Below are 13,515 nucleotides of genomic sequence, written 5' to 3'. Positions count from 1 at the left end.
AGAAATTCTTCCTGCTACTTCTTGAGCTTGTGTTGGTTTCTCCCTTGAAGAGGAAAGGGTGATGCAACAAAGTAGAGATAAGTATTTCCCTCAGTTTGAGAACCAAGGTATCAGTCCAGAAGGAGTATCAAGATGAGGCACCAAGGCACCTACGCAAAGACAAACAAACTCGCACCCAACGCGATAAAGGGGTTGTCAATCCCTTTACGATTACTTGCAAAGTGAGATATGATAGTGATAATAGGTAAATATAAATAAATAAATAAAAGTGCAGCAAGGTATTTTTGGTATTTTTGTATGTAGATCTGAATATATAATGTGTAAACTAGACCCCGGGGCCATAGTGTTCACTAGAGGCTTCTCTCATGATAGCAAGTATTACGGTGGGTGAACGAATTACTGTCGAGCAATTGGTAGAATCGCGCAAGGTCATGACGATATCTAAGGCAATGGTCATACATATAGGCATCACGTACGAGACAAGTAGACCGATACTTTCTGCATCTACTACTATTACTCCACACATCGACCGCTATCCAGCATGCATCTAGTGTATTAAGTTCATAACAAACAAAGTAACGCCTTAAGCAAGATGACATGATGTAGAGGGATAAATTCATGCAATGTGATATAAACCCCATATTTTTACCCTTGATGGCAACAACACGATGCGTGCCTCGCTACCCCTTGTGTCACTAGGTGAGGACACCGCACGGTATGAACCCAAAACCAAGCACTTCTCCCATTGCAAGAATTATAGATCAAGTTGGCCAAACGAAACCCATAACTCGAAGAGAATTACAAGGATACGAAATCGTGCATATAAGAAATCAGAGGAGACTCAAATAATATTCATAGATAATCTGATCATAAATCCACAATTCATTGGATCTCGACAAACACACGGCAAAATAAAGTTACATCGGATAGAACTCCATGAAGATCATGGAGAACTTTGTGTTGAAGATCCAAGAGAGAGAAGAAGCCATCTAGATACTAGCTATGGACCCGAAGGTCTGTGGTGAACTACTCACGCATCATCGGAGAGGCAATGGTGTTGATGAAGAAGCCCTCCGTGTCCGAATCCCCCTCCGACAGGGCACCAAAATGGTCCCCATATGGGATCTTGGTTTGGGGATTTTAGGGAATTTATAGGTGAAAGAGGTAGGGCAAAGGAGGCGCGGGGGGCCCGTGGCCTCCTCCGTGGCCCTGTGCCTTGGTTCTCAAGTCTTATGGATCCCTTCTGTTATGGAAAAAATCACCCCGAAGGTTTTATTTCGTTTGGACTCCGTTTAATATTCTTATCTGAAAAAGGTCAAAAACACGGGAAAAACAGAAACTGGCACTGGGCACTGAGTTAATAGGTTAGTCCCAAAAATGATATAAAATAGCATATAAATGCATATAAAACATCCCAAGTTGATAATATAGTACCATGGAACAATCAAAAATTATAGATACGTTGGAGACGTATCAAATTCTAATTGCAAAAAGAATAAACTAAAAAGTTTTTATAAAACTCTAATAGCAAAAAGAATGAACTAAAAAGAATCAACTAAATATGATATTCTTCAATAGCAAAAAGAATCAACTAAAAAGATCAAAATAATATTAACTAAAATTATCAAAGTATTTATTTGTTAAAAACTTTAATAGTAAAAAGAAATTTCATAAAGTACTCTTTGTTACAAACTTTAATAGAAATTTTCATAAAGTATTTTTTAAAAACTCTAATAAGAATCAACTAAAAAGAATCAATAAAAAATAAAAGTTATGCAACTAAAATTATATAGTATTTATGCAACTAAAATTATATAAAATTTATGCAACTAAAATTATATAACTAAAGATGACAAAATGCAAAAAATAAAAAAATTAAAACAAAAAAATGCTACCTACTTGGCCATTACGGCATGCATACGATTAGAAACCCTACACGATCGTTGGGCCAGAATGCACGTCCACAGAAGGCCGAGTAGGCCAACAGGCACACATAGTTAGATTAGGCCCGTAGGCTTGGATATGAGAGGAGCTCAAGAAGATTGGCGCAGCCGCGCTTATAAACCACTCCCAGCTCCTCTCAGCTAGCGAGGTGGGACTAAACTCCCACCACCCCGCGACAGCGCTAGGAATAGTCATTTAGTCCCGGTTGGTGGCTCCAACTGGGACTAAAGCCCCTTGCTTCCCGTCCTTTCGGCTGCTAAAAAGGAGCTTTAGTCCCGATTGGTGGCTAAAACCGGGACTAAAGCCTTTTGCTTCCCGCCCTTTCGGCTGTTGAAAAGGAGCTTTTGTCCCGGTTGCAGCCACCAACTGGGACTAAATGTGGGGCCATATAAGCGGGACTTTACGGTTTTTCCAAATCCACTTATTTCTTCTAATTCGATCTCCTCCTCTCCGACGACGGCGCCAAGACCACATCGATGCCGCCAGGTTGCCAGACCTCGTTGTCGCCTCCCCGAGCCCCGCCCTGACGCCGTCCCCCGCTCCCCTCGCTGGGCCCGCCATACCCCGACGTCGTCGCCGCTGCCTGCCCTGACGTCGCCGTCGCCATCGCCGTGCCTTGCCCCCGACGTCATCGCCGCCGCGCCCTGCCCCGACGTCACCGTCCCCATGCGCTCCCCTCATCATCGGCCGGCCCCTCCATCTCCATCTCTCACCGCCCCGATGAGGTCCTGCATCTCCATCGTTCCCCGCGCCCTTCCCTCTATGCATGAGTGTTAGCTTAATTTTACTCCCCCCGTTCCTAAATATAAGTCATTTTAGAGATGAACGTACACTCTAAATTGTGTCTATATACATCCGTATGTAGTCCTTAAGTGAACTTCTAAAAAGACTGTGTACATGAAGACTTGTCGAAATAATAAAAATATTGTGTAAATTACGTCTTTATACATCCGTATTTATACATGCATTTTACAGAAAATTAAGCATTGTGTGGTTCAAAATATTGTGTACATGAGACTTGTCAAAATCATTAAAATATCATAGTATTTTATCTTTTATGTTGACTAAGCGATATAAACATGCTTGTGTGGTTACACAATTCACTTGTTAGATGTCTAGCGAAAGAGCAAGTGCAACAAAAGACAATGGCCAATCACATGCCCCATGTGCTAAGCCTTTTTTCAATAGTGTTCGACATTACTTGAGGATATTTTCCATTATGAGGTATTTAAAATGTCATCCAAGTATACAAAATCCTAAAGATGTGTCTTAGATATGATTAGTGTAACTATAAGAACATGTATCCCCCCACAATAATTACTCTCCATTTTTGTTTGTCCTTTATTTAATGTTTTGATGCTCATAGCATCCTAGTACGTATTTGTTTCTTTATTCCTGTTGCTACATAAATTGGAATTTGCAAACAAATCATCAACGACATATATTAATTCTGGATTTATTCTTTCAAAAGTAGGACTTTAAATAGTTTTAGAAATTGTTCTCGACGTCGACGATGCCCGTCACGCATCCTCGTCATCGACTCGGTGGCGACAACCTGTTTGAGAGGCGCCAACATGTCCGGGACTGGGCTCCGCGGGGCTGGCACTGAGAGGTGCTACCTTCTAGCACTACTGGAATCTGCTGGTTTGCCGACAGCCAGAGCTGACGGCAAAGGACAGTTTAACGGACGGCAAAGGCTTTGCGGTCAGTGTGCTGTCGGCAAAGGAACCGACCAAGATTTTATCGGCAATCACCTTCTTTGCCGTCAGCTTATGGTCGACCGACGACAAAGACTTTGCCATCAGCTTTGTGGCACGGGCTGACGACAAAGAGCAATGGCGGCAACGGCGCAGGCCGAGCCCCGTTAGAAGGTTAACGGCAGGCTTTGCCCACAGCCGTAGCAAAGCTGACGGCAAAGCCGAAACCCTGGGTCCCCTCTTTTCCCAGAGCCATAGCAAAGCTGACGGCAACTCCGAAAACCTGGGTCCCCTTGGTCCCCTCTTTGCCGACAGCTGGAGCACAGCTGACGGCAAAGCCGAAAATGTGGAAAAATTTGGTATTCCGAGAGTTGCCATGATACACAGGTTGCCGCCACATGTCTTCTTTGCCGTCGGTCCACCGACGGCAAAGCCGTTGCCGTCAGTAAGCTGTAGGCAAAGACCCTCTCTGCTTTTTTTTCATATTTGTTTTCTGTTAATTCCGTGCATTTGCAAAACATAGATACAAACAACAACATATATATATTTGCCCAGCCCCTAAACAACACCACAAGTGCATCAGAAAGTGCAAACAGCACAACACAAGTGCATCACAAAGTGCAAACAACACGAATATATGTAATTAAAGTGCAAACAAGATCACAAAGTATTACAAAGCATCACAAGTGCATCCGCAAATACAAGTGCATTACAAAGTTCATCTAAGACTACACAAGTGCATTACAAAGTCCCTCGAACATCCATCCATATGCCATGCTGCTTTATCAAAATCTGCATAATGAGAAAGAAGTTAGAAGAAGAATACAATAAGAAAGAAGTTATCTAAATTAAGCTAAGCAATTAGAAGAAGAAGTGGAAGAAAAAGTAGAAGAAGAAGAAGAAGAAGAAGAAGAAGAACTAGAAGAAGAAGTGGAAGAAGAAGAAGAAGAAGAAGAACTAGAAGAAGAAGAAGATGGAGAAAAAGAAAGAAGAGAAGTTATCTTCTCTTCTTTCTTCTTCTCTTATTTCTTCATCTCTTGTTTGTTCTTCTCTTCTGGTTTCTTTTAAAACTTTCTAAACGTGTCATTTTTGAGCTCTAATATCAACTAGAATTTACTAAGCTAACTAAAGCATGGCTAATATCAACTAGAATTTACTAAGCTAACTAAAGCATGGCATAATCTAAGTTGATCTAAACAATAAGAAGAATAAGAAGGAGAGGAATAACTTACCGAATGCCAAGAAACGGAGGAGAAGCTCCATCTTCGTTGGTCGCTGGGTTGCTTGGGCTCTCACCAGGAGAAGTAAAGGGATCGTGGGATTCAACTTTGGAATGATGCTGCAACAAGGCAAGAGTTAAAATATGTGGTTAGCACGGCGACAGACAATGGTATAAGACCGTGCAAGGTTGGTCATTGAAAGGGAACTCACCGTTCCCACCGGAGAAGGCATCGGCGGAGGGGGCGGCAAACCTTGCTTCTCACACATAGCCTGCAAATTAGTTTTCGAGGAGTCGAAGAAATAGCGTTGTTGCGTCTCACACAAGGTATTGGCTGAGACAGAAGTAGCCGAGGGTGGTGGCGACTGGCTCCTATCATGCAGCCTACCTCTCCCACGACCATGTCCTTTGCCTCTCTTCTTTCCTCTGCCTCTCCCACGGGTCTCCTCGGCAAAGCTCTGCAACAAAGTTCTCCGTAGCTGCCCAGGTGCTATCCTCAACTTATCCCCGCGTGCCATGTCTCACCACCTGTAACGATAAATAGTTAAATAATTAGTACAAATTCAAGGACAATAATTAAATGAACAATAATAAATACATGGATAATTCAACTAATAATTGAATAATTAAACAACAATGTTTGGATGCATACAAAGTACTAATAGTCTGGATCATCAGTCTCTTCTCGATGGTCAATTGAAGCAAAATCATCATCAGTATCACACGTGTCGTCATGACTGATATCGTCATCGGGTTCAGGGACATCATGTGGAAGGCCTTTTTGTAACCGATCAAGCATTGATAGCTCATCGGCATTGGTAACTTCTTCTACTTCCACTTCTTCCTCATCATCACGTGAGTCTTGTTCCTCCGTGTTCAGGGTGGACGTAGAGCAGTTTCGGGTACGACGTATCACGCCACATGATTCTTGGAAGAATTCTCCATCATATGTTATTGGGTCAATTTGAGGTTCATAATCGTCTTCATTTGGGGGAGGTGGTCGAAGATGTGGTGGCACATCGAACACGACATACCAACCTTCCAGGTTCTTAACACTTTGACGATAGTATGACAGATAGAAAACTTGGGTGGCCTGTTGAGCCACAATATAGACATCGGCATCGCTTAACTGCCTGTCTTGTCGAATTTCGACAATCCCAAGATGTTCATGAGTCCGTCTTGTCTTAGTAGGATCGAACCAATGACATTTGAACACAACAACGTTCGGAGGATTTTCACCATAATAATGAAGTTCGTAGACTTCTTCAAGTCTTCCATAATACTCGACACCTCCCTCGCCTATAGCAGAGACACCGGAATTGTTTGTTTTTTGACCGGGCATTGAAAGCTCTTTGCTAGCAGTACTAAAGCTATACCCGTTGATGTCGTACTTCTGAAATGTACGGACCTTAAATTCAGAACCATTAGCTATTTGTCTCAATTCATCGTCGACTTGCTCATCTGAATTAGCCTAGAAGTTAAGAAAAGATAGAATTTGGTGTGTTACTCATGAGTAATAGCAACAAAGGAAATCACCTATTATATATAAGGGAGGTACCTTTTTTGAACCAAGAGATGAAACCGGGATAGCCGCCTCCTGTCTTTTCAAGAAGTTCATACTCGAGAATGGATTCTTTTTCGATTGCAACACCATTCGAGAATTTTTCGACGTATCGACTGTATCAATTAATAATAGTTGTTAGACACAAAACTTGTTAAAAGTTGTGAAACAATGTACAGAGCACTTACTCGATGTATGGCCGAACTTCTGTTAAGTTGTTCAATATACATCGTTAGTGTGCGCCACTCCTCGACGCACAGTAACTTTGGTTTTCCCACACCAGAAGGTGCGAGCTTCCCTTTGAAGAGGCTGAGATTGGATTCACGTCGTTTGGGGTCGCCCAGATTGTACCGAGGCTTTGGATTATGCAAGCTGTGCATAGTGGCATCATAGTGTGCTGTTACGAAGTTTGTCACTTCCTCGGTAATGAACGTCTTGGCCATCGATGCTTCAATTCTACGTTTATTTTTACATTTTCCTCGAAGTGTCTTCTGCATTCTTTCAGTTGCGTAGCACCAACGATTTTGCACAGGGCCACCCAATCTTGCCTCTGTTGAGAGATGCAAAATCATGTGTTGCATCGGATTAAAGAAGCCCGGTGGAAAAATCTTCTCTAACTTGCAGAGCAACTCAGGCGCCAACTCTTCCATGTCATCTATCAAGGCACGCGACAACTCTTTAGCACAAAGAACACGGAAGAAATAGCTCAACTCGGCCAATACCAGCCATTCAGCCTCGGGGATATAGCCGCGCAACATCATCGACATTATCCGCTCAAGCCATATGTGTCAATCATGACTCTTGAGCCCAAAAATTTTCATTTTTTCAATGCTCTCTCCCCTCGCTAGTTCGCAGCATACCCATCGGGGAACACCAACTTTTTTTTGCACCCACAAGAGGATTTCCCTTATTGCTCCCTTCTCAAGATTGTACCAGACAAGGTGGTTTGGACCAATTTTTTCTTGCTTTCGGTTCTCGCATGTTTAGTGATGGCCTATCACACAGAGTCTCCTGGTCAACTCTAGCCTTTGTATTATCTTTGCCCTTATCAGTGCCAAAAAAATGTGCCAAGAAGGGCCTCAGCGATATTCTTTTCAGTGTGCATCATGTCAATGTTGTGTGGACGTAAGAGGTCTTCGAAGTAGGGGAGATCCCAGATGCATGGACTGTGGGTCCAGGCGTGTTCCTCATTATAACCCAAGAAATACCCTGGACGGTTTGGATCAGGCTCCATAGATTTTAACTGTTCATTAATTTGTGCCCTCGTCAACGCAGGTGGTGTTGAGTGTTTGACAACTTTACCTTCCATGAAATTCTTCTTGTCTTTTCTGAATGGATGGTCCATAGGCAAGAACTGTCTATGCAAGTCAAAGCAGGAATACTTCCCACCCGTCGGCAACCAATGAAACTTAAGAGTTGCCTTGCATTGTGGGCATGGGAACCTTCCATGCACACACCAGGCAACGAAAAGCGCAAATGCCGGCAGATCATGCAACGAGTATTGGTACCAAACATACATTTGAAAGTTTTCTTTCTTAGCCGCGTCGTATGTGTTGACCCCATTCACCCAAGCTTCTTTCAAGTCATCCATCAGCGGTTGCATGTACACACTCATATTCTTCCCCGGGTAGTTTGGCCCTCGAACTATCAACGTCAGAAATATGTGCTTTCTTTGCATAATGGATGATGGTGGAAGATTGAGGGGAATGACAAATACATGCCAGCAACTATATTGGGTAGCCGTCATACCAAAAGGATTGAACCCATCGAGGCTGATGGCGATTCGACAATTCCTTGGTTCTTTAGCTTTTTCCCTTATGTATACTATCGAATGCCTTCCATGCGTCACCATCTGAAGGGTGTACCAACATCGGAACTCCGTGTTCATATAATTCTTTCCTAATTCCAAGTTTGTGCCATGTCATCTGTTTTGCTGTTTCTTCGAGCATGTAAAGTCGTTGAAGTCTTGGTAGGATCAGCAGATACCGTAGGACACTCACGGGGATTTTTCTCTGCTTCTTCTCACCTTCACCGTTTTCTACCTCAACATATCTGGAGGACTTGCAAAATGGACAATATGTTTCGTCCGCATACTCTTTCCTAAATAAGGCACATCCTTCCTCCCAAGCATGTATCTGCTCATACGGCATCTTGAGTGCACTAAGGATTTTGTCTGACTCATATAGGTTTGAAGGCATAATATGACCTTCTAGTAAAAATCACCCAAATAGGGTCATCACTGAGTCAAACAGGTCTCTTCCAATGTTGAATTGGGCTTTCAGAGCCATTACTTGTGCGATGACATCTAGCTGAGAAATCTTAGTGTACTCGTGAAGAGGACGTTTTGAAGACTCCAACATGGTATAGAAGGCTTTCGCGGATTCCTCCATCTCTTCATCCTTGTTCCGAGCATCATCAAAGTCATTCACCATGTCTTCAATACCTGTACCATAATCATCGGTGCGCCGACGCAACACCTCGTCTCTGTTATTTTGGGCCGACTCACCATGAAATGTCCACAAGGTATAGCCAGGAGTAAAACCACGCATCTGCAGGTGTTTACCCATTACATCATTTGTGTGTCGCGAATAATTCTTGCACTTAGTGCAGGGGCACCAAGTTTTTGGCTGGCCTTTAGAAAATGCCGTTTCCATGAATTCATAGGTTTTGCTCAACCATTCATCGGTCATATCTCTCTGACTATGGTGACCGGTGTACATCCATTCACGATCAATCATTCTGGCAAGCTAGCTACATAGTATCCACATATAAAACAATATAAATTATCAGTTCATCAAGTATGTTAAATTAATTATGGCCATTTTTTAATCATGGTTAATACATTGGGATGCACGACATGCACACCTACCAGCTACTAGGTAAAGATGGGTCCTAATCCCACCCGAGTATGTGTAGATTGGGTCATTTCCCCATGCTCTGCTCCCGACCCAACGCAAAATTTCGGCAGCACCTCTCCGCTGTTCTCCTGATACACGTCTCGGCAACTAACCGAGAGGATGTGTACCCGGAGAACAACAAGGAGGAGTTGTCGAAACTCTGCATGGGATCCGGAGCAAAGCGTGGGAAACGACCCAATCTACACATACCCGGGCTGTCCATGGATAACGTTGGACAATTCGAAAGAATCACCGTTATAAATATGCAAATGCATGCATATTTATGATAGGAACCCTTTCGAACGGGAGACGCATATTGGTTACGCAACAACTTTGCATTTTAATACTAGAAATACCTAGCTAGATAGTGTCATCAGCACGAAGGCCGGAACAAAGCAAAATAAAGGGGGTGGAGGAGGAATTAACAAATGTGTTCACTTTCGAATGCAGGGGAGGTCGTCGAAAACCAAACTCTCGCGGAGAAGCTACTGCACATTTAAATGCACTAAATCAACACAAATACACACTCGCGGTAATTAAGCTAACTAATACTAACATCTATTATTAATAATTTATTATTCAAGTTTTGTTACTCTTCTCTTCTTCTATTTCTTTTCTTATTATTATTTTCTTTCTATTCTAACAGCTAGCTAACTAATACTAACAGCTAGCTAACTAATACTTACATGTACTAACATCTATTGCTAACTAAATCTAACTAAAAATCTACCACTAAGTAATTGCTAACTAAATTTAACTAAAAGTCCACTACTAACAGATCTAACTAAGGTCTCCTTTGATTTGAAGGATTTTTCATAGGAAAAACGCAGGAATGCAAATTCCATAGGATTTGCTACTCTAGCGTCATTTGATTTGCAGGAACCAGTCCGGAGGAATACTGTTGCGATCCAGAGGAACACTGTTGGTTTCCTATGATTTTGCAGGAAGTGGAGCATTGAGCCGGACCTCTTTTTTACACGAAGACCGAGGCAAGAGGGACAAAGCTGCATGTCAGATTGCTCTTGTGACTAAAGCAATGCTTTCCGTGAGCGCGTTCTAATGAAAAGGCCTGTGCAAATACAGAGCATGTGTGAGTACGGTGCATGGTTTGTGTCTAGCCCAGTTTGGGGCGGTGCATGATTTCTTTACTAAAGAATGCATTCCTTTGTTTTCAGTTTCTCCATTTCAAACGTTTCATTTGTTTCATATTCCTGTACTTTTCCTCTCTTTTTCAATCCTCAGTTTTACACATGCATTCCAATAGTTTTCCTACATTTTTCCTATTCCTATGTTTTTGCGATCCTGTAAATCAAAGAGGCCCTAACATAGAAAAAATAAACGAAAAAAAGAAAAAAAGGGGAGGAGGAGCTCACCGGCGAGTCGGGGCGGGGCTGGCGCGGGGCAGAGGCGGGTAGGGGCGGGCGCGGGGCAGAGGCGAGTAGGGCGGCGCGGGGTGGCGCCGGCAAGTACGTGCTGGCGCGGGGTGGCGTGGGGGCCGATGCCTCGGGGCTGGCGCGGGGCGGCGCCGGCGAGTAGGGGCGGCGCAGGGCGGGGCTGGCGCGGGGGTCGATGCCTCGGGCGTGGGTCGACGACGGCGGCGGATCGGGAGAGAAGGGTGGGAGAGGTGAGAGAGAAGAGGGGTTAGGTCGTGGCCTGCACGGGGGGGGGGGGGGATAACCACCCGACTATGCTGTCAGCTAGCTGTCGGCAAAGACAACCATTAGGCTTTGCCGTTAGCTGGCTGTCGGCATAGACGGCTCCTGTTAAGCCGTGGTCGAACGTGGGACCGAGAACCTCCCTATGCCGTTAGCCGTCCTTTGCCGTCAGTCTTTTGCTCCTTTGTCGTCAGCTGGCTGACGGCTTAGATAGAGCGGACGACATAGAGTTTTTATGCCGTCAGCCGCGCCTTAGCATTATTTTCGGCTGAGGGTAAAGCCTTTATGCCGTCAGCCCCGTGAAAATGCTGACGGCAAAGCCAAAAGCTGTCGGCAAATTAGGTTTTTCCAGTAGTGTAGGGTGCGAATCTTAGTGAGGAACCAAGCTCCCGTTGTCGACCGAGATTCTTTGGTGGCGGTCGCGTGGGCCACTTTCGATGCGGAGGCAGCCGACCCCAGAGGAGGAGGTACTTCATCGTGTCAGGGAGGAGGACGAGCATGTACGTCGCTACTTGGTTGCGTTGAACGCCAGGTTCTCCAATACCTGGCAGGTTCTTCAAGGATCCCACCCGAGCTATGATCCTATGATGGTTCCTTCTCTGTGGGTGTCCACCGCCCGCGCCTCAGTACATCGGTAGCTCTTTGGGTGATCCGTTTGATTAGGAACCATGAGTGAACTAGATTATAGTAGAGATGTATTCGATATTATATTCGATAATATTCAAGATATATTAAGTTGATTATTGGTTGTAACCGAAAGAAAATCTTTTTGCCTCTTGAGATCTATTGCAGGACAAGCGCTTTTGACTTTGTTGCTTATAAAATTAAACTTCTTAGTGTCGGCAGGTCCATCATTGTATAAGTTGTTGTTGTTGTTGTTGTAGCCTTTAGGATAGGTTTTTATTTCTTCAATGTCTGTGATTTTTAATCTTATATAGAATTATGAACACAGGGAATGGAGTGGTCCGATGACGATAGGATCCCTGCATGCCGTTTGTGCTGGGATGATAGGGGTATATGCAATCGTATTCCTCACCTAGATAACGATACATCCTTCACCGTCAAGCTGATGGATGACTTCCCGATTATTACGGTATGTAAAGACGACATGTATTTTTTGTTAGTCAAGTATGACTTGTGTTTTTTTTTTGCTTTAGTTAACCTTTAATTTTTCTTTTATACAATTCTACTAGTGTGCAAGATTTGCTGTCTTGGACAAGTTTCATTTTAAAGAGAAGGATAATACAGAGCCTAAGATAGCTCACCTAAGAATAGAGCATTTCACTTGTGTTGTCAAGGTAAAAAATGATGAAGATCACACATATTTAGGTTGTTCTAATTGGAGAGCATTTTGCAAGGCATATGAGTTGAATGAGGACATGAACATTACCTTCGATCTTGGTAGTGATGATGTCCGTGATAATAATATAAAAATTTGGGTGCATGCGTAGGACGACTTGATTCCAGTTCTACCTCCACGTGCGGTTTGTCAACATATTTGTTAGGTATTTTTTATTGATTACTGAAAAGTATCTTGTACTCATCCCGATTAAATTTCTTTATTTTAAATTATTAGCTTATTTTCGTGCTACAATAACTACACGGAAGATAGTAGATCATACCTACTCCAGTTTTGGCTCCAACCTTACTTGGTTGGAGAAAAATCATCTCATCTCATTTATTCATGATGTTGACAATCATGCTAAAAATTACATGAGTGGCAACATTTATCATGAATATGTGCCACTAGTGCACTAGTTGAGCCCTCATAACATCACTTCAGACAACTTTGTAAGATTTTTTATACCATTGCGTCACTAATCCATCTTTTTATACATTGTTCTTAAGAAAAACTAGTTTTCTAACTATATTATTATTATTACTAACAGGTACTCCCGCCAGAGACCGTGCCTAAATGGATGTTTACCACCGGTGATTTGGAAATGGTTAGCTTACGGCCAACCACGATTATTTACCGTGGTAAATACAAGATATCTCAAAGTGAGGACACTCTCAAAATCAAAGGATGGAGAAATGCAATACAAGCATCCATGATACCATTTGGAGAGGAATATTTGCGCATCCCACAAGTTGGAGATAGGTTGGTCTGTGTTCTTCAATACGAAGATGTCGGAGTTAGTCTTTATTTTGCCTTTTTACCTAGGAGAGAGTAGTAGTTAGTGTTTTAACTAGTATGTACAATGATGAGGAGTAATATACGATGTCATGTAATGCTTTATGTACGTACCAGCTCGCGTCTAGTTGACACCGACCGAAAACACCAACAAACATAAGGAACCAAAGATGATGGACACAAAAAGAAAAAGGGAAAACACAATATGAAACCCCTAATATATAAAACCCTCCAAATCCTCTAAACACCCCCCTTTCAAAAAAAACCCGCAGCGCCTGAAGCTGCTGACGCGTGGCTGCCTTTGGGTCCCAGTTGGAGTTACCAACCGGGACTAAACGTCCTCCTACCTGGACGCCTCGCAGCGGCCGTGTGGAGCTCATTTGCGCTGGGTTCGTAAGCCAACCGGGA

The sequence above is a fragment of the Hordeum vulgare genome, chromosome 7H (assembly GCF_904849725.1).
Source record: "Hordeum vulgare subsp. vulgare chromosome 7H, MorexV3_pseudomolecules_assembly, whole genome shotgun sequence".
NCBI lineage: Eukaryota > Viridiplantae > Streptophyta > Magnoliopsida > Poales > Poaceae > Hordeum > Hordeum vulgare.
The sequence above is the reverse complement of the archived record's forward strand: the minus strand, read 5'-3'. Positions refer to the sequence as shown.